The 26539-nt window shown below is 42.7% G+C and overlaps 1 non-coding gene and 1 pseudogene across 1 annotated transcript; both read right to left on the bottom strand.

Annotated features, from left to right (window-relative positions):
- Window positions 1-232: 232 nt before the first annotated feature.
- On the bottom strand, window positions 233-1187 carry LOC116751596 (annotated as a pseudogene).
- Window positions 1188-2487: 1300 nt separating this feature from the next.
- On the bottom strand, window positions 2488-2559 carry TRNAK-UUU. Its single transcript has one exon. It is a non-coding gene; the product is annotated as a tRNA-Lys (tRNA).
- Window positions 2560-26539: the final 23980 nt, after the last annotated feature.

Raw genomic sequence — 26539 nt, 5'->3', positions numbered from 1 at the left:
TTTTTGGAGGTGGCATCAGCCTTTATTGTGGGGTCTGCACAGTAGGTGCCGGGCCCCTCCTGCTGAGGGAAGGCTGAGACTCCAGCCTGGACCGACCATCCAGTCTCCAATGAGCCCATCCTCCTCTGCGCACGGGATCTGGGTCCTGTGGGGTAACTCCGCCTCCATCACCCCCTCCCACGTGCTCGGGTGCATTGCCAGTCAGGAAGCAGGAGCCAGGGCGGGTGGTGGGTCACCTGGTGCAGCAGGCCTGGGGCTCGGGCCCTGGCCCGGCAGCTGCAGAGCTCCAAGTGGAGGCAAGGGCCGTGGCCCCGGCCATGCCACCCTTAGGCTCTGGGTCCAGGCTCTCGTAGATGGTGGGCAGCGAGGTGCACTGGCTTAGCCTACGGCTAAGGCCAACCAGCAGGGGCTGGGGCAGGGAGGCCACATCCACGTTGTTGCCCAGGCCCACCCGGGCCAGCACCGGGAACTTGGTGGTGGTGTCCTTGATCACCTCAGTGAGCTCACGGGCGGCAGCCGGTTGCTGTTGAGCAGAAGCTGGGTGAGGCGGGGCAGCGTCCAGAGGCTGGGCAGCAGCCGGTGCAGCAGCTCATCACTCAGCCCCGTGAAGCTCAGGTCCAGCACTGCCAGCCTGGCGCCTTGGCTGCCCAGGTAGCGCATGATATGCTGCACGTCCCGCACTGACAGTGGTATCCCCGATAGGTTCACGGTCTACCCCGCCGGCAGAGTCTTCTGGAGGTTGCTCTTGAGGCAGCTCTGGGTCTTCCTTCGGGGCAGGCTGGACCCCTGCTGCCGCTTGGAGTGAGGGGTGAGGTGGTAGATGAGCTGCCGGCAGGTCTTGTCTGAGGACTTCCAGAGCTCACAGTCCTGAGGGGGCAGCGCGACTTGGGGCACTGCAGCTCCCGGGCCAGGTTCACAAGCAGGTCGTGGGAGATGGGGTCCACCAGATTGAGGAAGGCCACATTCCTGTGGAGGATGTCTGTGAGGAGGGTCCCTTCGAGGCCCAGGTCCTGGCGCAGAAGGCGCAGCAGCTGCCGGGGGCGCTCCGGCCGCCGCTCGCGGAGCGCCGACTGGATCTCGCGGAGCCAGCCCACCCGGCGCTCATAGGGCGCCGGCCCGCACCCAGCCTCCGCCCCAGCCTCCGAGCCCGCTTCGGGCCCGGGCCGCCGGCCCAGCCGCGCCCCCATGGCCGCCGCGCGGCGGGCGCCGAGCCGGCCTGTAGTAAGTTTTGAAACCAGAAAGAATGAGTCCTCCAACTTGTTCTTCTTTTTCAAGATTGTTTTGTCTTTTTGGAAGTTCCCTTGAACTTCCATATGAACTTTAGGATGGATTTTTCTACCGTGCATAAAATGCCATTGGGATTTTGATGGAGATTGGGTTAAAAATGTAGATCACTGAGTATTGTGGAAATCTTAACAATACTGTTTTCTAATCTATGAACACGGGTTGTCTCTACATTTATCTGTTTTCTTTCATTTATTTCAGCAATGTTTTGTAGTTTTCAGTGTGGAAATCTTTTACCCCCTTGAATAAGCTAATTCCTAGGTATTTTATTCTTTTTTATGTTATTGTAAATGGAATTGTTTATTAATTTCCTTTTGCGGTTGGTCATTGTTAGTGTATAGAAATGCAACTAATTTTTTAGTGTTGATTTTATACCTTGCAATTTTGCTGATTTCATTTATTAGTTCTAAGAGGTCCCCCCCACTCCCCGCTTTGGTGTGTGTGTGGAGTTTTCTACATATAGTATAATGTCATCTGTGAATGGAGATAATTTTACTTTCTCTTTCCCAATTGGGATGCCTTTTATTTCTTTTTCTTGATTGACTGCTCTGGTTAGAACTTCCAATTATATGTTGAATAGAAGTGGCAAAACCAGGTATCCTTGTCTTATTCCTCATCTTAGAGGAAAAGTCTCTCACCACTGAATAGGATGTTAGCTGTGGGTTTTTCATATATGACTTTTATTATGTTGAGAGAGTTTCTTTCTATTCCTAGTTTCTATAGTGTTTTTATCATGAGAGGGTGTTGAATTTTGTCAAATGCTTTTTCTGCAACAATTGAGATGATCATGTGTTTTTCCCCTTCATTTTGTTAATATGTGTTCTACATTGATTGATTTTCATATGTTGAGCTATCCTTTATTCCAGGAATAAATCCCACTTGGCCATTGTGTATAATCTTTTAATATGCAGCTGAATTCAGTTTGCTAGTATAGGCATACCTCATTTTACTGTGCTTCATTTTATTGTGCTTTGCAGATATTGTGCTTTTTACAAATAGAAGGTTTGTGGCAACCCTACATCAAGCAAGTCTGTTGGCCCCATTTTTCCAACAGCATTTGCTCACTTCATGTCTCTGTGTCACATTTTGGTAATTCTCACAATATTTCAAAAATTTCATTATTATTATATTTGTTATGGTGATCTATAGGAGTGGTTTTGGGTTTTTTTTTCTGGCTGCTCTGCGCAGCTTGTGGGATCTTAGTTCCCCAACCAGGGATTGAACCTGGGCCCCAGAAGTAAAAGTCCTGAGTCCTAACCACTGGACCACCAGGGAATTCCTGATGATGAGTGATCTTTGATGTTACTACTACAACCAGCTGAAGGCTTGGGTGATGATTAGCATTGTTTAGCAATGACATATTTTAAAATTAAGTTGTGTACAATGTTTTTTTAGACATAATGCTATTGCATACTTAATAGACTACAGGATAGTATAAACATAACTTTTACATGTACCAAGAAACCAAAAAATTTGTGTGACTCCATTTATTGTGACATTTGGTTTATTGTGGTGGTCTGGAACCAAACTTGCTTCATCTCCTGTTCTGCCTGTATATGTTGAGAACTTTTGCATTAATGTTCATAAGGGATATTGGTCTGTAGTTTTCTTTTCTTGTAGTATCTGTGCCTGGCTTTGGTATAAAGGCAGTCTTGGCTTTATATTGTCATTCTATGCATTAGGAAGTAATCCCTCTTCACTTTTTGGTGTTAGTTCTTCTTTAAATGTTTGATAGAATTTTTCAGTAGAAGTTTTCAGTGAAGCCATCTGGCCTATCATCTTTATTTGTCAGGAGATTTTTGATTACTGATTCAATCTCTTTATTAGTTATGAGTCTATTCAGATTTTCTATTTCTTTGTAATTCTGTCTTGGTAGATCTTTGGTTTCTAAGATTTCATCTAGGTTATCTAGTTGTTGGTACAACTATTCATAGCATTCTCATAATTCTTTTGTTGATTATCAATAGCAATGTCCCCATTTTCATTTCATTTCTTTTTATTACTGAATAATATTTCATTATATGGCAGTATCACAGTTCATTTACCCATTTGCCTATTAAAGTACATCTTATGTTCTTCCAAATTTGGGGCTATTATGAATAAAGCTGCTATAAACATCTATGTGTAAATTTCTGTGTGGACATAAGTTTTCAGATTATTTCAGTAAACACCAAGGAGCGTCATTGCTGAATGAAATGGTAAGAATGCATTTAGTGTCTGTAAGATACTGCAAACTGTCTTCCAGTTAAATCACTTTTTAGGTAGATATAAAAACCATGGTTTTCCACCCTTTTTGGGTACTGTGACATTTGTTTATTAACTTTATTATATATATAAAGTTCAATAGAAGAAAGTTTTCACTTTCTGCATTTCTTTTCTAACTACCATAATTATTCATCATGATTGTTCTTGAAAATATTTTTCTTATGGAGGAGAGGGGTGTTAAAATATTATCTATTCCAGGTGTGAAATATGCTAGGTTCCTCACTGAAGGAATGAGATCTCCTTCAACTGCCTTCAAATATGTGTTCAAAAGTCATTTCCTCGTTCTGAGGCACACCCTATTTAGAAATTGCTTTCTCACAAATTTAGATAATATTCATGGTTTATATAAAAGTGAAGAATGTTAATAAAATATTCCAGGAAACATTTTAAAGAATCCAAGACTTAGTTTTTTTAAAATTGCTTTCTCATACCCCTGCCAACCCTCTAGCACTCTTGTTGCCCTTACTCTGGTCTACTTTTTATTTTTCAATCTTTCTTATCACTTCCAAGCTCTCATGTAATGTATTTATTTTTTATGCTCATTGTCTACTTGTACTACTGGAAGGTAAACCCATGAGGACAGGGATTTTTGTTTGGTTCCATGATCCTTCCCAAGTGCCCAGAAGTGTCTGGCACATGATATATGCCCCATAAATGTTTGTTAAAAGAATGACTTCATGAATCTCCCTGGGTGGATTGCACAGTGGTTGCAACCTAAGGATATGGCCTGACAGAGCTTTCAGAGTGAGGTGTCAAACAGCTCCATTATTCCATTATTGGTTGGTCCTCCACACTCTTTCCCTGATCTTTGAGGAGTCAGATTCTGTTTGGCGAACTGTCTTCTTGGAATGTGCTGGAGGTGGCTTTACCTATCAGATCTCTTTGGTGGATCACCTTGATTTTTCCTATCCCACTGTCAGCCTGCACATCGTACACATGTAGGATTCTCAGTTTCCGATAGAATGGGACAGCCTGTCTACCAGTCAGCCATTTGGAGCTTACTGGAATAGCAGGAGGCCACAGCTATGCAGGGCTCACAGAAGGAATTCCTCCTTCAGGACTTGTCAGACGACAAGGGACCTTTTGGATCTCAAGACATCAACTCCTTTTGGAGCTTGGCATTAGGTCCTCCATCTCAGGAAGGAGACTCAAAACAAGGCCTGGCCCAAAGCCAGTCCCCTCTCCCATACTTCAGTTCTGCTCCCAGGATGGGGAACAATATCATTCTTCCTTCCTCCTACAGCATTTACATCAAAGTGTTCACCTTCCTGGGACCCTTGCTTGCCTTCACATCAACTTGGCCCCTAGCAAGGGAGGACACCCAATTAAGCAAATGAAAGTTCCCTTCTTCAGATTGATTCCACTTGTTTTCAGAGTGAACTGTGTGTCATGCTATGTTAAGACAGCTCATGTGTCCAGTTGCTGATGTCCACTCAGTGACACTGCCATGCCTAAGATGTTACAACTTCAGTCCAAGTAAAATAGATCAGCTCTACAGCACAGGGATTGGTGGCTGCAAATTTTCTCTGGCACCTTTTGCATAGTAGTGTGGGTTTCTTCCATGGACTTGGGCTGGCTTGATCTCAGGATGGGTTTTCAGGGTACACTTGATATTGTGAAATAAAATTCATATTTTATGGCAAGACAAGAAAAATTTAAACATAAAAATTTTATCTGCCCTTTGGCCTACTCTGTGCATTGTGTATCTGCATTATACATCAACCAAAGCTTCCCCATTGGCAGCAATACCTGCTCAACAATGAAGAACAATATTCTCCTAGCATCAACAAGACAACTCCTTAAAGATGACATTCCTTCCTGATCTTGTAAGGGGCCACGATGATGCTTTGATCTGGACTGTGTAAACTGTCATTTAATGTACAGCCCTCTGTCTCAAAAAACTTATATAATTCTGCCTTGACTTCTAACAGGAGGAATAGTTCTCAGAGCTTTCTGATATGTTTTTCCTGGATTATAATCGTCAATTTAGCTTGAATTAAATTTTCCATTTTTTTCTTAGATTGACTGATTGATTAATTTTTTTGTTGACAATATGACCTGATGAGGTTAAAACCCCAGGTGTGGTACTGTTCCTCTTTTCTGCCTTCAAATGTATTGCTTTCTAAGATGGGACTCTGTGTGTGTGTGTGTGTGTGTGTGTGTGTGTGTGTGTGTGTGGTGTTTGTTCCCCTACCAGTGAAGAAAACCTTATTTTCTTTATTAATGTACCTGATAAGGAAGCTCGCCTTGCCAAGGAAGCATTAATTTTCTTGCAGATGACAAAACTGTCTCCCTGGAGGAAAGAATATTCTTCCTGGCAACATAATATTGCCCTTTAGGAAGCCATAGCCCTAGAACCATCACATAAGGAGTGTTTGACACTTCCTGGGCCTGGCTCATCTATAGAACTGGCTTCACCAGGGATCTTAGGTCTCCCATGAAGTTACTTCTAGCTCCCACTTGATTTTCTTTGATTTAAAAAGATCATTCAAAAAAAAAAAAAAAAAAAAAGATCATTCAGATGATAGAGTGTCTGTGTGTTTCCAGTTTGTCCCATTGCAAAAGAATGCCATTTATTCATTCACTAGGCCTTTGTTAGCACTCCCTCCATGTCACAGCTTAGCCTGGTGATGGGTAAACATTTAGAAGAAAAAGATACTGTTCTTGGCTGAGGAGCTCCTGATCTAGAAAAGGGAGCACAGAGTGACAAGGCCATTGAATGCAATGTGATAGGGGCTGACATTAGGGACGTACGGTGGTGTGGGAGCCCAGAGGCTCTGGGAAGGTTTTATAAGGGAGAGAACTTTGAGGTGAGCCTTCAAGGGTGTGTAGGATTTTGTTATGCTGGGGGCGGCGGGGGGGGGGGCGGGCGCGTGGCGGGATAACTCTGCAGTCAGAGGGAATCACCAGTGAAAAGTTCAAAGTGTGAAAGTGTATTTGATGTTCCTTGAATAATACAGTAAGAAACCCCATGAGGTTTGAGCGTGGAGATGAGAGTGGCTTTGAATGAGAGGTGTGTACTTTCTTCTATTGTTTATGGTGAGCAGCTGAGGGCTGTGAGTCTAGCTGGCAGGTAGAATGAGAGTACAGGGCCCAATCTGTATTGGGAGGTGTTGTGGTAGAATTGATCCTGGCCCAGTTTCTTGCTGCCATTTCACCAGGGAATGCAAACTCAACATCCAGAGACTTGGGCTCTTATTCTTTTTGAGCTCCAATCTCCCCATCAACTGTGACAGGCACTTATATTTGAAAGTTAACAGTGATGTCTCTTTGCTTACTTGCATAACATTTTGCAAAGAAACAGCAACTACCATCTGCCAGGTGACTTTTTTTTTTTAAAAGATGTTGGGGGTAGGAGTTTAGTAATTTATTTATTTATTTTTGCTGTGTTGGGTCTTTGTTTCTGTGCGAGGACTTTCTCTAGTTGTGGCAAGCGGGGGCCAGTCTTCATTGTGTTGCGTGGGCCCCTTACTATTGCGGCCTCTCGTTGCGGAGCACAGGCTCCAGACGTGCAGGCTCAGTAGTTGTGGCTCACAGGCCTAGTTGCTCCGCAGCATGTGGGATCCTCCCAGACCAGGGCTCAAACCCGTGTCCCCTGCATTAGCAGGCAGATTCTCAACCACTGGGCCACCAGGGAAACCCAGGTGACTTTTTTTTCAGTTAGAATTTTGGGGCAAAAAATATGCATGGAATATCTGCATACGTGTATGTAAAAAATCAAACAATCTTTATTCTGAAATATAACATACATAGAGAAAATGTATATTTACAGTTGAAAGAGGAAATAATAAAGTGAATAGCTGCATACTCATCTCTCAGGTTGGGAAACAGACTGTTACCAGAACCATAACTAATCTTCTATTTGTCCCTCCCCCAGATAACCACTAGCCTCACTTGTGTATGTCTTCTTTGCTTTTCTTTGTGGTTTTACTTCTATGTATGTACTCCTAAAGAATGCACTGTATAGCTTTGAGTAGTAAACCCATCTGTGTAAGGAAAGGGCAGTATGGCCACTGTTAGATGAAGCTCCAGAGGATACACTGAACAGAGGTTCTGAGGCATACCTCAGAACTTCCCTCTCAGGGAAGGTGGTGGGCAAGATCGTGAGTGAGTCTTGGAGGGTCTCATCACAGTTGGGAAATCCCACAGGGTTCTGGAGTTTCCAGGTGCTGCACATCTGGCAGCATTATGATAGGAGGAAGGGGCTGTTTCTATGTGGTGGGCTGAGCGTTCTCAGCTGATGCAAGGCAGCAGGGCATGGAACAGAGCAGGAACTTTTCTTGTATAACCAGGTACAGATGAAAATCAGGACCAGGCTCAGTAGGCCGTGTGTCTTCCAGTTATAAAGATGGTGCAATGAAAGTCAGCACCAAGCGATTCTCCTTCAACATTCTCCTGGGGATTTTCATCACTTCTTTCCATGTTGGGTCTTCTGGTTCTTCTAACCCATCTCTTCCCCTTTCTTGTTTATCTCTTTTGTTTTTGTGGAGAACATCGCAATAACCTTTCAAGAAAAGATGCTTGGGAGGTCAATTTTTAGACTTTCCATGCCTGAAAATATCCTTATTCAACCTTCCCCCTTGACTGCTGGTTTGTCTTGGATATGAAATTCTAGGATGGAAATAATTTTCTTTCAATATTTTGAAATGATTACTCCTTTGTCTTCTTCCCTCCAGAGTTGTTGTTGATAAATCTAAAGCCATTGTGATTCTTGATGTTTTTGTGTGTGACTTGGTTTTTTCCTCTTTTCAAGTTTTTGGAATCTTCTATTTGTCCCCAGTGTTCTGGAATTTCACAGTAACTTTCCTTGTTGTGGGTCTGTAGGTTTTTGAAGCTTTCTTCCAACCTTCAAGTCAAGATCTTCAGTTCTGGCAACATTTCTAAAATTATTATTATTTTTTGTGGTTATTGATTATCTTCTCCCCTCCATTTTCTCATTTAGATGGTTGAGCTCCTGGAGAGTTTCTCTCATTTTTCTCATCTTTTCCAGCCCTTTTTTTTTTTTTTTTGCCCTCCTTATTGAGAGAGTTCCTCAAATTATCTTCAAACTTTTACATTGCATATTTTCCATTTATGCTTTCAGATTTTGAATTTCCAAGACCTTTTTTTCTTTTTCTGAATCTTCATTCCTTCCTTCCTTTTCCCCTCCATCCCTCTCTCCCTCTTTTCCTTCTATCCTCCCTTCTTTTTTAAAAAATAGCATTGTTGGTCTTCCCTGGTGGCGCAGTGGTTGAGAGTCTGCCTGCCGATGCATGGGACACGGGTTCGTGCCCTGGTCCGGGAAGATCCCACATGCCATGGAGCGGCTGGGCCCATGAGCCATGGCCGCTGAGCCTGCGCGTCCGAAGCCTGTGCTCCGCAACGGGAGAGGTCACAACAGTGAGAGGCCCGCGTACCGCCAAAAACAAGAAAAAAAATAGCATTGTTATTGTTTTAAGGATATATATTTTTTTAAGCATGACATTTAAATTTTTTATTTAGTTAGTTATTTTTGGCTGTATTGGGTCTTCGTTGCTGTGCACGGGCTTTCTCTAGTTGCGGTGAGAAGGGGCCACTCTTCGTTGCAGTGCAAGGGCTTCTCATTGCGGTGGCTTCTCTTGTTGCGGAGCACGGGCTCTAGACGTGTGGGTTTCAACAGTTGTGGCTCGCGGGCTCTAGAGTGCAGGCTCAGTAATTGTGGCGCACGGGCTCAGTTGCCCCCTGGCATGTGGGATCCTCCCGGACGAGGGCTTGAACCCACGTCCCCTGCATTGGTAGGGGGATTCTTAACCACTGCGCCACCAGGGAAGTCCCAAGAATATTTAATTTTTTAAAGATTTCAATGATAGTTTTTTAAAATCTTAATTAAAAATTTACATACAGTAGTATTCACTATTTTTGGTGTATAATTTGAAGAGTTTTAACCCATGTATAAAATATTCTCCCTGCATAGTGTCTATTTCCTCCAGGTTGCTTCTTTTCTCTTTTGTTTAAATGTGTTCGACATTTTTCTCAGATGTCTAGCAATTCCTGGCTCCCTGCTCATGATTAAGAATGGGGCCTAAGATACTAACTGGGGACTTTTTGAAAACATGGTGGGCCTTGTCAACTGGGAGCTTCACAGTGGGTAATGACGTGGGCCAATTGTTTGGGGTCAGATTCCCCAGTGAGGAGCCCTCCAGACTCTTGCATTCAGCATTTAGTATGTTTTTGGTATTTCCATCCTGTCTTATACCTTTAAATATATTTTTATTACTTATTAGCTAATGACAGTATCTAGTTACTATTCTGCTGGGAAAGATGAGAAAATCAACATATTTATACTATCTTCCACCATTTCTGCCTCTCCTTTACTGACTTTACTGAAGACAGTTTCTTTGATTATTTCTAAGTCTATTTCCTGGAACCAAAGTCGCTGCAGTCATTTTTGGCTCAGTTGTACACGTGAATGTATTCAGTGCTCACTACTGACTTTGTCGCTGTTATTGCTAGTTTTTCTGTTCATTTTGGCTGAAAATTGTCTTCTAGGACAGTGATTTTCCAACTTTTATGTTCTTAAGATTCACCTGGAGATCTTAAGACTCTGGTTCAGTAGGTCTGGGACGGGGTCTGAAAGTCTGAGTGTCTGACTGACATCTCCCAGGTGAGGCTGATGCTGCAGATCACACTGCAAGTGGCCAGATTCTAACAGGCTCTTCGTGAGTTCTGAAACTTTGAAAACATCTCTCTGATGCCTTGATACTTGTGTGAAATTTGGGCATGACATTTTTGGGTCACATTTTTTTCCTCAATGACTTTGCAGACATTGCTGCACTATCTGCTGATATTGAAAGTTTTTTGGAGATTCTGAAGGTAGCTTGATCTATCCCTTGCAGGTGGCTTGATTTTTGTGTGCTTGTTTCTTTTTGGCCTGGAAGCCACAAGATTGTTGCTTTGCTTTATCTCTGAAATTCAGTGTCTTTGCAGGTGATGTCTCAGTGCTGACTGATGGGTGAGAGCTCTTTTCTGGGATGTGGTGTGATGCTCTTTTAAATCCGTGGACTCAAAGTTTCTTCTGTTTCGCAAGAGTTACCTGAATCTTTTTGTTTTATTTTCATCTAAATCATTTTTTTAAAAATTGAGATATAGGACTTCCCTGGTGGCACAGGGGTTAAGAATCCGCCTGCCAGTGCAGGGGACACGAGTTCGAGCCCTGATCCGGGAAGATGCCACATGCCACGGAGCAACTAAGCCCGTGTACCACAACTACTGAGCCTGTGCTCTAGATTCCACAAGCCATAACTACTGAACCCACATGCCACAACTACTGAAGCCTGTGCACCTGGAGCCCGTGCTCCGCAACAAGAGAAGCCACCACAATGAGAAACCCACACACCTCAACAAAGAGTAACCCCTGCTCATGGCAACTAGAGAAAGCCCATGGACAGCAACGAAGACCCAACGCAGCCAAAAAATAAATAAACTTAAATTTTAAAAAATTGAGATATAATTTGCACACTGTTTTAGTATATTTATCCTTTTAAAGTATACAATTCAATGGTTTTAAAGTATAGTCACAAAATTGTAAAATCATCACTACTATCTAATTCCACAACATTTTCAACACCCCAGAAAAAACCCCATTCCACTTATTGGTCACTCCCCATTCCCTCCACCCCCACCACTGGCAAGCACTAATCTACTTCTGTCTCTATGGATTTGCCTATTCTGCACATGTCACATAATTGGGATCATATAAGATGTGACCTTTCATGTCCGGCTTCTATGGTCTGCATAGTGTTTTCAAGGTTCATCCATGTTGTAGCATATATCAGAATTTCATTGCTTTTTATGGCTGAACAGTGTTCTGTTGTATGGATAGATCACATTTTGTTTACCTGTTTATCAGCTGATGGACAAGGGTTCCTGCCACTATCTGAATCATTTTTGAATATTTCTTTTTTTCTCTTGCTTATCTTCTTCAGAGATTCCAGCTATTTGTCTAGTGGGATCTCTTTTGTTCTATGTCTGCCATTTTTCTCTAATCTTTTTTTCTGATTTGCTCGTTGTCAAGTCATCTTTCTTAATATTTTCTATCCTTTTCTCTCTGTCCCTGATTGTTATCCATAATACCTCATCCCCTCTTCATGGCTTCATATGTGGCCTTTATTTCAGGGATAGTCAAATTCTCCTCTCCCTCTTTTTCCTGAGCTCTGGTAGAAATAAAATGTTTTCATTTCTTTCTGCTGTCCTATCATTGCTTCACCAAGCACCTGCGATTCAGCTTTGAGACCTTGCATGATGGAGGTGATAGTTTTAGTATACTCTGTGAGTTCTTGGGGGCGTATCTTTGCTTATGATGCTCATCGTTTCTACAACAAAATCTTTTGGAGAGATGTCCTTCACTTGTTGATTTTTCCTCTTTCTTTTTTTCCTGCAGTATAGATTCTTTGCCTATTCATTTTGTGGTTGAATTCTTCTCGGATGAGCTGTTTTCACAAGGATGGTGTGGGGAGGAGCCAGGGTATTTGCATTATTTCATGGAGACGCCTCATAAGACAGGTGTGTGTGATTGAGGCTGCTGATCTCTCCTCTGCTGAGCTAACCAAGAGCGGCAGCTGCTTCCCCTGGAGCCCCTCCCTACTCCCCATGTTAGCCAGGCAGCAGTTTGCCAGGTCCTGCATGTAACCTCTTATCTCTCTGAGCACCTTATCTCCTTCCACTCTACTGTATCAAATGTTCTTGTTTTGTCCCAACCCCCACCCCGGGTTGGCCACCCACTTGCATGGGTCTGTCCTGCACTGGTCCTGCCTTGAAGGTCTCTGTGGATGGCCCAGTGTTCCCTGCCCCTGGCAGTTTTTCTCATTTTATTTCAGAGTTTGGAGTTAGAGGTTTTCCCTCATTTAATCAAAGACAGAGAGTTGCTGTTTCTCATTTTCTTTTCTTTTCTTTTTTTTTTTAATGGATATGGGTCCCTTAAAAAATCTTTTTTAATTTAATTTTTAAAATTTTTACTATTTTCATTTTTGGCTGTGTTGGGTCTTCGTTGCTGTGCGCAGGCTTTCTCTAGTTGTGGTGAGAAGGGGCTACTCTTCATTGCAGTATGTGGGCTTCTTATTGCGGTGGCTTCTCTTGTTGTGGAGCATGGGCTCTAGGAGTGAGGGCTTCAGAAATTGCAGCAGGCGGGCTCAGTAGTTGCGGCGTGTGGGCTCAGTAGTTGTGGCTTGCAGGTTCTAGAGTGCAGGCTCAGCAGTTGTGGCACACAGGCTGAGTGGCTCTGAAGCATGTGGGATCTTCCTGGACCAGGGATCGAACCCGTGTCTTCTGCATTGGCAGGCGGATTCTTAACCACTGCACCACCAGGGAAGCACGTGTTTCTCATTTTCTTTGCTGCTTTTGATGGGTTTGGGAGAAGAGGCAGACAGGAAGTCATTAGGAATCCTTTCTCACATGTAATTCCAATAAAAAGAATGACGAAAAGCAAATTAAATACATGTAAATTTCTGAATTCAGTTAAAAATCTTTACAGGGATATCCCCCACCCACACACTCCAGTTTATGATAGTAAAAATAAACGAAGTGCCCCAATGTCTCTAAAACCAAATTTCAACTGTATTATATAGTTCATGTTTTAAGTCAAACTATGCCAAACATTGCTTCTGAATTTGGAGAAAATTCAGCCGTCTCCATAACATGGTAGAAAAGAGTTACCTTACAGAAAGGCAGAAATACTACTTGATATAAAGGAGCAATGGGTGTAAAACACTTGGCAAAGTGTTGCTCCCATTTGAAATCAACATTGGGTTTTTCTCTTTGCCTCTTCTCCTTCCCAGTCACAATGGGGACCTGGCCAGGCTGGACCAGGTCCTGGGCAGATACTGTTTTGGAGGGAAATGGAGCTCTCCATCAGGATTGGGCCCTTAGGACAGTCACTGGGACAGCCATCCCCCACCTGGTGCTGTTTTTGGCCCTTGCAGGTCTGTGTCTAATTGCCTGTGGCCTGGGCCTCTCTCTCTGGAGCACTGTGACCTGGAGGGGCCCAGAGCTCTTTGCAAGGCTGGTAAGAGACTGGTAATAACTGAAGTCACAGTCTCAGGGCTCTCAGCCTTGTGTGTTCCAGCTCAGCCTCTAAAGCCAGTTCTCCAGGCCATCTGGCCTCTGTCACCACTTTGCTTGGTGTTCTCCACCTATGCCCACCCCCTGAAACGGCTACTGGAGTCCTCACGGCAGCTTTTTCACAGTCTTCCCCCCAGCTTAACTGAAATCTGGCTTCCCTCCCCCGTTGCCCCTCATCCTCCCTTGTCCTGAGCCTCTTGGTGCAGAGCTTGCATTGGAGTGTCCAAATGCTGCTGCCCCTCCCTGCAATTCTGCTCTGCAGTCCTTCTGAAATCCTGTTTGGGCTCATCACCCTCCCCCGCACTACTCACCACCACTTTGGGAGTTCTGGGGCTGTGGCTCTTAGCTTCTGCTCCATGCCTGGGAGATTTCCAGGGCCCACCCTGCTGTGAAGGGTTACCTCTGTGGCTCCCTTGGCTGCCCACAGCACACCGGTCACCCCCAATATGGCCCTGACTCCTGGGCATAATTCTCTTCATGTGATTGTCTCTACAAGCCCCCTGGAAGCTCCTCTCCCAAGATAGAGTCTTAGTCATCTGTATCCCATTGTCAAAGTTAGGGGCAGCCTATTGACCAGCACAATCTGTTTTAAGAATAAACAAGACTGGAAGTTAGGAATGTAGAGAAAGAAGCACAGGCTCTGCTTCCCTCTGCTGTGGCTCAGCGTGCCCCTTCCCCAGGCTGGAAGCTTTTCTCCATCTGGCAGTCTCAGGGGACACTTCCTTGCTCCTCCTTCCTCCCTCCATAGCCCTTAACTTCCAGAACAAGTCCTCGGGCCCTGCTTCCAGTTTTCCTTTCTGCTTAGGGAAGGAGACTGGAGGCCTGCGCGGGCTGTGGCCGGTAGTGGGCAGGCACCCTCCCAGCTGGCAGGGGATTGCTGCCTCCCCTCCGTGCCTGGGGCCGGTTTTGGAGGCTCAGGTGAGATTAAGTAAGGGTGCATTGGTGCTGAGCCCTGAGCCCTGCTCTGCAGCCTCCAGCAAAGGATTTGACTACTGACTCAAGTAGGGTACCTGCCATGCGGAAGAAGCCTCATGCGGGCAGGAAGGGGTGAGGCTCCTGAGGTGGTGAGGTGTCTTGCCTCTCCTTTGGTGAGAGGCTCTTGGGGGCCAATGAGGAGGGAGGCCAAGCTGGGGCGTGGGAAGAGCTCGAGAGGGAGAGTTGGGAGCCCAGGTTGGGATCCCCTCTAGGCAGGTATTCATTGCTGACTGCTGTCAGCTCTTCCAGTCCCAAGGTCACAGGTAGAGGGAGCAGATTGTCTGGGAACTTTCCTGGGACTAGAAAAGAGTGGGTGGTTAGTCAAAGAGTTGTGTTTCACCAGGTCTGATTCTTCCACCCATTTATCCCTGCAAATATACAAAAGCAAAGAAATACAACAATGGACTCACATGTACCCATTCTCTAGATTGAATAATTACCAAGATTGTGCTGTATTTACTTTGTTACTTTTTCTTTGCTGAAGTATTTTAAGGCAAAGCTCAGACATTTTGCCATGTCACTTCTAAATACTTTGTTATGCATCTTTCAAAAATATGACAGCTACTTTCATACCATAATGCCATTATCATACTTAACAAAATTAACAATGGTTCCTTGGTATAAACTAGTATCAGTTCATAGTTGAACTTCTTTGGTGTAGTTTTACTACTGTTTGTCATGTAAGACCCAACATTTGGTTGTGATAGCTCTTAAGTCTGTTTTGATGGACAGCGTTCCCCCTTTTATTCTGGGTCAATGACATGTTGCTGACACTGGTCATCCTGTATAATGGCTCTCAGACTCTCAATCTGTTTATCTGTATAGTAGATAGTGTTGCTGCCCTGCCAGACTCCCTTTACTGGCACACCCAACATTTTAAAAAAATTAATTAATTAATTTTTATTTATTTTTGGCTGCGTCGGGTCTTAGCTGGGGCATGCGGGATCTTCGTTGAGGTATGTGGGATCTTCTGTTGCGGCGCACGGGCTCTTTGTTGTGGTGTGTGGGCGTCTCTCTAGTTGTGGCCTGCGGGTTTTCTCTCTCTAGTTGTGGCACACAGGTTCCAGAGCGCATGGGCTCTGTAGTTTGTGGAACGTGGGCTCTAGGCTCTAGTTGAGGCGCACGAGCTCAGTAGTTGTGGCCCACGGGTTTAGTTGCCCCACAGCATGTGGGATCTTAATACGCCGAAGAGAGATCAAACCCATGTCCCCTGCACTGTAAGGTGGATTCTTTACCACTGGACCACCAGAGAAGTCCCTGGCACACCCAACTTTTGTCTGCAGTGAATGTTGGCTGTAAGGGCTCACAGCTGCCTTCTACTCAGGGCAATTGCTTGTAGAAAGTTGCTCTTAGCCAACCCGAGCTCACCCTCTTCATGGCCCGCAGCCAGTGATTGACAGGGGTACTAAAGCCTAGCTTCCTTGACCTGAGGAGGGACAATACTGTAGTAGTGCTCATGCTCCAGAGCTTTCCAGGGGACTAGGCAGAGCCTAGACTTCAACTGAAAGCACTCATTTCCTCGGCTTCTTCCCCTGTCCTACTCTGCCTCCCTCAGTTCCTTGCAGGTTTCTTTTGAGAGCACTTACATGAGAATCCTAGGGTCAAACTGTGCTTCTAGGAGACCTAAGTCTATTTTCTTCCTCAGAGTGTCACTTAACTTTTACTTTGATTTCTTGAATAACTACAAATGGAAATGAACTCTGGAGGCCTAGTCAGAAGCAGGTTCAACTCTTTATAGCAAGATTACTTCATCATATTGTAAGCCATCTGGAGGCATAGGCGATCAATGAATTCAGTCTGATCTCTCTGTTGTGAAGTCCTCTATCAACCTCTCATCTAGACACTCCATCCATTGATTATTCCCTGACTCAGTTACTGCACTAAGGGTGGCAAGGAGGATATTTTTCTAATTCTTTTTCTAACATCATTTCTTCCATATTTATCACCTGGAATATTTCCATAGGGAAGAATTTTCCCCGATCAATGAAAGCGATTTGGTTGTCCTGCAATGCAATTTATTCAGGAAAGGTTAGTTTCTTTCCTGTTAATTGACAATGCTCAGTAAAGAGGTGATGCCCTTTACTTCCTGGTTCTGTTACCATTATTACGCATGTCATCGTTTATTTCAGTATCAAAATATATGTGTATAAAAATTGAGATAAAACTCATATGGGCTTCCCTGGTGGCGCAGTGGTTGAGAGTCCACCTGCCGATGCAGGGGATACGGGTTCGCGCCCCGGTCCGGGAAGATCCCACATGCCGTGGAGCAGCTGCGCCCGTGAGCCATGGCTGCTGAGCCTGCGCGTCCGGAGCCTGTGCTCCGCAACGGGAGAGGCCGCAACAGTGAGAGGCCCGCGTACCGCAGAAAAAAAAAAAAAAAACAAAAAACTCATATAACATAAAATTCACCATTTTAACCTTTTAAAAGCATACAATTCAGTGGTTTTTAGTATAATCACAATATTGTGCCACCATCATCACTATCTAATTCCAGAACATTTTATCACCCAAAAGGCAACCCCACCCATTAAGCAGTCACTCCTCATTACTCCCCAGCCCCAGCCCCTGGAAACCATTAATCTACTTCCTGTCTCTATGGATTTGCCTATTCTGGACATTTCATATAAATGGAATCATACAATATGTGGCTTTTTGTGTCGGGCTTCTGTCCCTTGGCTAAATGTTTTCAAGTTTCATCCGTGTTGTAACATGTATCGGTACTTCATTATTATTCATTCACTATTGACTGATATTCCACATTTTGTTTATCCATTAATTGGTTGATGGATATTTGGGTTGTTTCCATTTTTTGGCTATTAGGAATAATGCTGCTATGAACATTGAGGTACAAGTTTTTGTGTGAACATATCTTTTAAAGTAGCTAGAGGTAGAATTGCTGGTCATATGGTAACTCTATGTTAACTTTTTTTTTTTTTTTTGGCTGCGTCCTTGTTGCTGCACGCAGGCTTTCTCTAGTTGTGGTGAGTGGGGGCTACTCTTTGTTGTGGTGCACAGGCTTCTCATTGTGGTGGATTCTCTTGTTTCGGAGCATAGGCTCTAGGTGTGAGGGCTTCAGTAGTTGCAGCATGTGGGCTCAGTAGTTGTGGTTTGCGGGTTCTAGAGCACAGGCTCAGTAGTTGTGGCGCACGGGCTTAGTTGCTCTGCAGCAGGTGGGATCTTCCCGGACCACGGCTTGAACCTGTGTCCCCTGCATTGGCAGGCAGATTCTTAACCACTGCGCCACCAGGGAAGCCCTATGTTACCTTTTTAAGGAACTGCTAAACTGTTCTCCACAGCCTCTGTTCTGTTTACATTCCCACCAGCTATGTGTGAGGGTCCCAATTTCTCTACATCTTCATCAACACTTATTACTTACCATTTAAAAAATTATGTCCAGTGCTTCCCTGGTGGCGCAGTGGTTGGGAGTCCGCCTGCCAATGCAGGGGACGCGGGTTCGTGCCCCGGTCTAGGAAGATCCCACATGCTGCGGAGCGGCTAGGCCCGTGAGCCATGGCCACTGAGCCTGCGCGTCCGGAGCCTGTGCTCCGCAAGGCGAGAGGCCACAGCAGTGAGAGGCCTGCGTACCGCAAAAAACAAAACAAACAAACAAACAAAAAATTTTGTCCACTCTGGTGAGTGTCAAGTGGTATCTCATGTGGTTATGACTTGCATGTTCCTAATGCTAATAATGTTGATCATCTTTTCATGTGCTTATAGGCTATTATATATCTTTGGAGAAATTTCTACTTGAATCCTTTGCCCATTTTAATTTTTATTGGATTGTTTCTCCTTTTGTTGTGGAGTTGTAAGAATTCTTTATAAGTTCTATCCAGACTAGACTCTAGGCTTTCTGCTGTCTTGATGCTATCCTTTGATGTACAAAAGTTTGAAACTCCCCCATTTATTGAGATATATTGACAAATAACATTGTGTAACACTGTATAAGTTTAAGGTGTACAATGTGGTGATTTGATATACATGTATTTTGTGAAATGATAACCATATTAAAGTTAGTTAACGCATCCATCACCTCATATATCTACCATTTGTGTGTGTGTGTGTGTGTGTGTGTGTGTGTGTGTGTGTGTTTGGTGAGAACATTTAAGGTCTATTCTCTTAGCAAATTTCAAGTATACAATACAGTATTGTAAACTATGGTCACCATACTGTACATTAGGTCCCCAGAACTTCTTCTAATTGCAAATTTGTATCATTTGACCAACATGTCAAATCTCCCCATTCTCCCCGCTCCGAAATCCCTGGCTACTCTCTGTTTCAATAAGTTCAGCTTTTTTAGATTCCACACATAAGTAAGATCATACAGTATTTCTTTCTCTGACTTACTTCACTTAGCATAACACTTCAAGGTTCATCCATGTTGTCACAAATGACAGGATTCCCTTATTTTTTATGGCTAAATAATATTTGTGTGTGTGGGTGTGTCCATATCATCTTCTTTATTCATTCGTCTCTAGACGGACACTTAGATTGTTTCTACATGTTTGCTATTGTGAATAATGCTGCAGTGAACATGGGGGTGCAGATATCTTTTCAAGATAGTAATTTTATTTCCTTTAAATATGTATCCAGAAGTGGAATTGCTTGATCATATGGTAGTTCTATTGTTAATTTTTTGAGGAACTCCATACTGTTTTTCTTTTTTTAAAAAATTTATTTATTTTTGGCTGCTTTGGGTCTTCGTTGCTGAGCGCAGGCTTTCTCTAGTTGTGGTGAGTGGGGGCTACTCTTTGTTGTGGTGCACGGGCTTCTCATTGCGGTGGCTTCTCTTCTTGCGGAGCATGGGCTCTAGGCACGCAGGCTTCAGTAGTTGTGGCTTGCGGGCTCTAGCACAGGCTTAGTTGCTCCGCGGCATGTGAGATCTTCCTGGACTAGGGCTCGAACCCATGTCTCCTGCATTGGCAGGCGGATTCTTAACCACTGCGCCACCAGGGAGGTCCCTCCATACTGTTTTAAATAGTGACTGTGCCAGTTTACATTCCCACCAACTATGCATAAGTATCCCTTTTCTCCACATCCTCTCCAACACTTGTTATCTCTTATCTTTTTAATTATAGTCATTCTAACAGGTATCAGATAATATCTCATCATAGTTTTGATTTGCATTTCCATGATAATTAGTGATGTTGAGCATCTTTTCATGTACCTGTTGGTTATTTGTATGTCTTTGGAAAAGTGTCTTTTCAGGTCCTCTGCCCATTTTAAAATCCAGTTTTTTCTATTGAGTTGTTTGAGTTCCTTATATATTTTGGATATTAACTCCTTATCAGATACATGGCTTACAAATACTTTCTCCCATTCCGCCACCAGGGAAGCCCCAGTATGGAAATTTTAACAAAATTAATTTTTCTGATTAATGAACTTGGGACATTTTTCCATTTATTTGTGTCTTCTTCAATTTCTTTCACCAAAGTGTTATAGTTTTCAGTGTATAGATATTTAACTTCTTGGTTAAATTTATTCCTAAATGTTTTATTTTATTGTGAATGGGATTGTTTTCTTTATTTCTTTTTATATATTTCATTGTTAGTGTATAGAAACACAACTGATTTCTGTATGTGGACTTTGTATCCTGCAACTGCACTGAAATCATTGATTTGTTCTAACAGTTTGTGTGTGTGTTTGTGAAATCTTTAGCATTTTCTATATATTCGATCATATCACCTGCAAAGACAATTTTACTTCTTCCTTTTCAGTTTGGATGCCTTTTATTTCTTTTTCCTGCCTAATTGTTCTGGCTACGACTTCCAGTACTATGTGGAATAGGAGTAGTGAGGGGGGCACCTTTGTCTTATTCCTGATCTTAGATGAAAAGCTTTCAGCCTTTGACCACTAAGTGTGATGTTGGCTATGGGCTTGTCCTATATGGCCTTTATTATGTTGAGATATGTTCCTTCTGTACCCAATTTATTGTGAGTTTTTATCATGAAAGAATGTTGTATTTTGTCAAATTTTTCTGCATCTATTGAGGTAATCATATGATTTTTTATCTTTCACTCTATTAATGTGGTGTATCATATTTATTGATTTGCATATGATGAACCAACCTTGCATCCTAGGGATAAATCCCACTTGAACTTGATGCATGATCCTTTTAATGAGCTGTTGAATTCAATTTTTTCATATTTTGTTGGTAATTTTTGCATCTATATTCACCAGAGATATAGGCCTGTAGTTTTCTTGTAGTGTCCTTATCTGGTTTTGGTTTGAGGGTAATGCTGGCCTCATAAAATGAGTTTGGGAATGTTCCCTCCTCTTCAAATTTTTCGAAGAGTTTGAGAAGGATTGGTGTCAATTCTTCCCTAAATGTATGGTAGAATTCACCAGGGAAACCATCTGGTCCTGAGATTTTCTTCATTGGAAGGTTTTTGATTACTGATTCAATCTCCTTACTTGTTATAAGTCTGTTCAGATTTTCTATTTTTCCATGATTCAGTCTTGGTAGGTTGTATGCTTCTAGGTGTTTATCCATTTCTTCTAGGTTGTCCAATTTTTTGGCATATAATTGTTCATAGTAGTCTCTTTGATCCTCTGTATTTCTGTGGTATCAGTTGTAATGTCTCCTCTTTCATTACTGATTTCATTTATTTTTATCTTCTCTTTTTTTCTTCGTCTAGCTAAAGGTTTGTTAATTTTGTTCATCTTTTAAAAACCAGTTCTTAGTTTTGTTGATCTTTTTTATTGTTGTTATGGTCTCTATTTCATTTAATTCTGCTCTGATCTCTGTTATTTCTAACTTCTGCTAACTTTGGGCTTAGTTTTTTCTTTTTCTAGATCCTTGAGGTGTAAAGTTAGGTGGTTTATTTGAGATTTTTCTTTTTTTAAATATAGATGTTTATCACTATAGACATTCCTCTTAGAACTGCTTTTGCTGCATCCCCAAAGTTTCTGTATATTGTTTTTCCATTTTTGCTTATTTCAAAAATTTTTTAACCTTCCCTCTTGATTTCTTCTTTGATCCATTGGTTGTTCAGGAGTGTGTTGTTTCCTTTTTACATACTTGTGAATTTTCCAGTTTTCCTCCTGTTATTGATTTCTAGTTTCACACCATTGTAGTACAAAAAGATACTTGGTATAATTTCACTCTTTTTTAAATCGCTAAGATTTGTTTTGTGACCTATACTGATCTATCTTGAAGAAGGTTCTGTGTTCACTTGAGAAGAATGTGTATTCTGTTCTGTTGGATGGAATGTTCTGTATATGTCTGTTAGGTTCATATGATCTAAAGTGTAGTTCAAGTCCAATGTCTCCTTATTGATTTTGTCTGGATGATCTATCCATTGTTGAAAGTGGGGTATTGAAGCCCCCTATTATTATTGTATTGTTGTCTATCTCTCCCTTCAGATCTGTTAGTGTTTGCTTAATATATTTAGGTGCTTCAGTGATGGATGCATATATATTTACAATTGTTATATGTTCTTGATGAACTGACCCCTTTATCACTGTACAATGACCTTCTTCGTCTTTTGTACAGTTTTTGGTTTAAAGTGTATTTTGTCTGATATAAGTACAGCTACTTCTGCTCTCTTTTCATTTCCACTTGCATGGAGTATCTTTTTCCATTCCTTGACTTTGAGCCTATGTGTGTCCTTAAAGCTGACATGGGTCTCCTGTAGGAGGCTTGTATTCGAGCAGGGGTCCCCAAGCCCTGGGCCATGGACTGGTACCAGTCCACGGCCTGTTAGGAACCGGGCTGCACAGCAAGAGGTGAGGGGCAGGCGAGCGAATGAAGCTTCATCTGCCACTCATCATCACTCCCCTTGCTCACATTACCACTTGAACCATCGCTCGCAATACTGCCTAAACCATTCTCCCCGACCAAACCCCTCCATCCATGGAAAAATTGTCTTCCACGAAACCAGTCCCTGGCACCAAAAAGGTTGGGGACCGCTGTATTAGAGTCTTGTTTTTTTAATCCAGCCAGCCACTCTATGCCTTCTGATTGGAGAACTTAATCCATTTACACTTAGAGTAATTATTGATAGGTAAGGACATACTAATGCCAGCTCATTGTTTGCTAGATGTTTTGTTGTTCCTTTATTCCTCTCTTGCTGCCTTCCTTTGTGAGTTAAATTTCTGTGCTGGTATGCTTTGATTCCCTTCTGCATATCTTTCATATATCTACTATAGGTTTTGCTTTGTGGTTACCGTTAGCCTTACATAAAACATCTTATCGATATTACAGTCTGTTTTATGCTGATAACAACTTAAATCACGTACAACAAGTTTACTCTTTTTTCCCCCTTCCTTTTATGTTTTTGATGTCATAATTTACCTGTTTTTATGTTGTGTACTTATTAACAACTTATTATAGCTACAGTTATTTTAATACTTTTGTCCTTTAACCTGTATAGTAAAGTGGTTAATATACCACCATATTACAGTATTAGAGTATTCTGAGTTTGACTATATACTTACCTTTATCAGTATTATCATGTTGCTAATTAGCGTCCTTTCATTTTAGCTTGAAGAACTCCTTTCAGCATTTCTTTCAAGACAGGTCTAGTAGTGATAAACTCCCTCAGATAAACTCCCTCAGCGTTGTTTGTCTGGGAAAGTCTTTACCTCTCCTTCATCTCGGAAGGACAACTTTGCCATATAGAGTATTCTCACTTGGCAGTTTCATCCTTTCAGCACTTTGAAAATAACATCCCCCTCTCTCCTGACCTGTTAGGTTTCTACTGAGAAATCCTCTGATAGTCTTATGGGGTTCCTTTATGAGTTACAAGTTTCTTTTTTCTTGCCCCTTATAAGATTTTCTCTTTGTCTTTGTCTTTTGACAATTTTACTACAATACGTCCTAAAGAAGATCTCTTTAAATTGTTTGGTGACCAGATGAGCTTCATGAACTTGGATAGCCAAATCTCTTCCCAGATTTGGGGAGTTCTCAGCCATTATTTCTCTAAGTAAGTTTTCTGCTTCCCGCCCCCCTTTTCATTCTGAGATTCCAATAATTTGCAGATTGTTTCTTTTGATATTATCCCACGGATCACATAGGCTTTCTTCACTCTTTTTCACTAGTTTTTCTTTGTTCTCCCTGACTGGATAATTTCAAAGGTCCTGTCTTCTAATTCCAGATTCCTTCTTCTGCTTGATCCATTCTGATGTTGATGCTCTCTATTGCACTTTTCGTTCACTCATTGTACTCTTCAGCTCCAGAATTTTGATTTGGTTCTTTTATATGATTTCTCTTTGTTAACGTTCTCATTTTATTTGTGTATCATTTTCCTGATTTTGTTCAACTGTCTTTCTATGTTTTCTTGCAGCTCATTGAGCTTCCTTAAAACAACTATTTTGGGGCTTCCCTGGTGGCGCAGTGGTTGAGGGTCTGCCTGCCGATGCAGGGGACGCGGGTTCGTGTCCCAGTCTGGGAAGATCCCACATGCCGCGGAGCGTCTGGGCTGGTGAGCCATGGCCGCTGAGCCTGTGTCCGGAGCCTGTGCTCCGCAACGGGAGAGGCCACAACAGTGAGAGGCCCGCATACCGCAAAACAAACAAACAAACAAACAAAAACCCCAACTCTTTTGACTTTTTATCAGGAAAACTATAGATCTTCATGTCTTTGGTATTGGTTACCAGAAGATTATTGTGATCCTTTGGTGGTGTGATAGTTCCTTGATTTTTCATGTTCCTTGAAGTCTTGTGATGCTGTCTTCACATTTGAAGTAGCAGTTACCTCCTCCAGTCTTTACTCATTGACTTTGGGAGAGAAATACCTTCTGTCAGCCCTGCTAGGGATTCTGAGGTTTCTGGATATGCCTACTGTACATTCCTTGTTGCCTCTTGTGACAGAATTCTTAAGCTTATATGCCTTCTTTCCATCCTGCAATGCACCAGGCCAGAGGCTGACAGACTTCCTTTTGCTTTTCCAAGGATAGAGCTAAAGCTTGAGTTTGTGGTCTCTCCCTGGCCAGCAGATTTAGGCAAGCTTTCTACACATGTTCACTACTGTCTGCCAGAGCTTGCTCTCACCACCATCAGGAGTGCATTCAGGGAGATAAGCCATAGGGAGGTGTGTAGATGAGGCACATGGAGCATCGGCAGTGCCTGTGGGCCATTTGGAAGGATTCAAAGGTAAAGTGTCCCCAGCAGCTCATGACAGTTAGTAGGACCCATGTCCCTTTAATGTCCTCTGAGGGTCCTATGTGCTCTCACCAAGCCTCTTCCCACCCCCAAGTCATGTAGCTCACAACTCAGTACTCTGGATGGAGCAAGAGAGAAATGACCTCTTTGACAGGATCTCACACTGCTGGAGAAGCTGGGTGCTCACTCACACACTCTCACTTTACCCTGAAGGAGAAATCACTGACCAAGAAAATGATTTCTTAGCATTGAGCTGTGCCAGTTTGGGGGACAGGTAATGCAGGTAAAGTCAAACTGTTCCTCTTACCCTCTCCAATGTGTCCAAATGTGTATTTTTCTGCTCCAACTATGTGCTGGAATTTCTCTTCTGGAAACCTGGATTTCCACAAAGGCTCTCTTATTCATAAGTGATTGTCTAAGACAGTGTTCTCCAGGGACAGAGGCCCACTCCTTCCTCATAATCTTTATCATGCCTCCTGGATATGCACAACTGTCATTTTCTCACATTTATGTCAAGTCGAGTGTTGCAAAACAGCTCCAAGCTCTTTCATCCAACCAGTTTGCCTATCCAATATATCCCAAAATTTAAACTACAGAAACTGTGGCACTGTTACTGTTGTCAAATAATTTGAAAAAAAATAACACAAAAAAAGGACAAACAATATACTTGCAGGTCACCAGTCTTCAGCCTCTGATAACAGCCTACTTCTAGTTGTCCAACTTGCAGTAGGTATATTCACTTCCATCCGTTGTTTGATCTAACTTTCCTCCTGTCTTCATCTTACTCATGCTACACTTATTTTCCTGATTCCTTTCTTTTTCAAAGTCTCTGTCTTACAGTGTTATATATTCATGGGTATTGGATTATATTTTGAATTATATTGAAATCTTTTGTACATTTGCATCTCTACAGGCTCCATTTCCCCAAAATGGAATTCATTCCCTATTCTTCATATTTAAACCATTTCATCTTTCAATGTTCTACTCATGTACTCTCCCTTTTATAAAGACCTCCTTGGCATCCCTTTTCCCATTCATCAATCCATCCATCCATCCATCCATCCATCCACCCAGGTCTCACCCCATTCCGAATTCTGAGAGCTCTGAGTACCCCATTTGTTAGATCACTTGGGACCTCGTCAGGCGTACACTTCTTGCTCTTTGTCGTGGGTTGAATGATGGCTCCACAGAAGACATGCCTATGCCCTAACCCCTGGACCCTGTAAATATGAACTTATATGGAAAAAAAGGTCTTTGTTGATATAATTAATTTAAGGACCTTGAGATGAGGTCATCCTGGATTACCTGGTTAGGTCCTAAATCCAAATGACAAGTATCATATGACACAGAAGAGGGGACACAAGAGGAGGAAATGGAGGCAGAGATTGGAGTGTTGTAGACAAAAGCCAAGTAATACCTGGAGCCACCAGTAGCTGGAAGAAGATGAAGGATTCTCTTCAAGAGCCTTTGGAAGGAGTGCAGCCCTGCTGACACCTTGATTTTGTACTTCTGGCCTCCAGAACTGTGAGAGAATAAACTTCAGTTGTTTTAATTTACCATGTTTTATGGTAATTTGTTATGGTAGCCACAAGAAACTAGAAATTCAAATGGCCAGCTCTTTAAAATCAGAGGCAGTGTGTTTTACCTCTTTGTATGAGGTCTTTCCTCTACCTGGAGAAAAGTAGCCAGAACAGAGAAAAGAACACCAAGAACTGAGTTGAATTGACCAGGTTTCAGCATGGCCCATCCCTTATTAGCTGGCTCTCTTTTCTAAATCAGGGACACATGCCATTTCCTCTACAGAGTGACTGTGAAGGTTTCATGTGGAAATGGATAGGGA

Source organism: Phocoena sinus, chromosome 3 (assembly GCF_008692025.1).
Source record: "Phocoena sinus isolate mPhoSin1 chromosome 3, mPhoSin1.pri, whole genome shotgun sequence".
Lineage (NCBI taxonomy): Eukaryota > Metazoa > Chordata > Mammalia > Artiodactyla > Phocoenidae > Phocoena > Phocoena sinus.
This window is presented reverse-complemented; position numbering and strand designations above follow the sequence as displayed.